Genomic DNA, 1,087 nt, shown 5'->3' on the forward strand with positions numbered 1-1,087 from the left:
GCAAATGGTGCTGGCAAAACTGGATCTCCACCTGTAGAAGAATGAAACTAAACCCCTATCTTTCACCCTGCACAAAAGTCAATTCCAAATGGATCAAAGACTTCACTGTAAAGCCTGAAACTCTGAAACTGGTAGAAAACCTACAAGATATAGGTATAGGAAAGGATTTTCTGAACCAGACATCAATTGCTCAGGAAACAAAATCAAGAATCAACAAATGAGACCTCAATAAACTAAAAAGCTTCTCTACATCAAAGGAGGCAACCAGGGAATTGAACAGAAAACCGACAGAATGGGAGAAAATTTTCACCAGTGACACATCTGACAGAGGTTTAATATCCAGAATATATGTCGAACTCAAAAAACAGAAAACCAAGACAAGAAGTAATTCAATTCAAAGAGGGGCTGAGGTGCTGAACAGAGAATTCTCAAAAGAAGTAAAGATGGCTATGAAGTATCTTAAAAGACATTCAACATCAATAATAATTAGGGAAATGCAAGTTAAAACCCCTTTAAGATTTCATCTTACACCAGTCAGACTGGCTAAGATCAAGAAAACAAATTATATCAAATGTTGGAGAGCATGTTAGGAAAATGGAACACCCATTCACTGCTGATGGGGCTGCAAACTTGTTCAACCCCCATGGAAAGCAATGTGGGGAACTCTTAAAAAAACAAAAATGAACCTACCATTTCACCCAGTTATACCACTCCTTGGCATATACCCAAAGAACTCATCTTTTTGCAGAGACACTTGTACCAAGTTTGTTCCTGCTCTTTTCACAATAGCTAAGAGACAGAAGCAACCTAAGTGTCCCTCAATTGACGAGTGGATAATGAAAATGTGGTTCATTTATACGATGGAGTTTTACTCAGCAGTAAAGAAAGAAGAAATCATGAAATTTGCAGGTAAATAGATAGAGCTAAAAAATGTTGTACTAAGTGAAGTAACACAGACTCAGAAAAATAATCGACATATGTTCTCCCTCATATGTGGATCTTAGAACCAAATCCTGATAAGTGAGCATGTATCCAAACATAACTGCAGGAACCAGGATAATGGAAAGGAAACAGGGAGGTAAAGGAA

This window comes from Nannospalax galili, unplaced genomic scaffold (genome assembly GCF_000622305.1).
Source record: "Nannospalax galili isolate Female #2095 unplaced genomic scaffold, S.galili_v1.0 scaffold45, whole genome shotgun sequence".
NCBI classification, from domain to species: Eukaryota; Metazoa; Chordata; class Mammalia; order Rodentia; family Spalacidae; genus Nannospalax; species Nannospalax galili.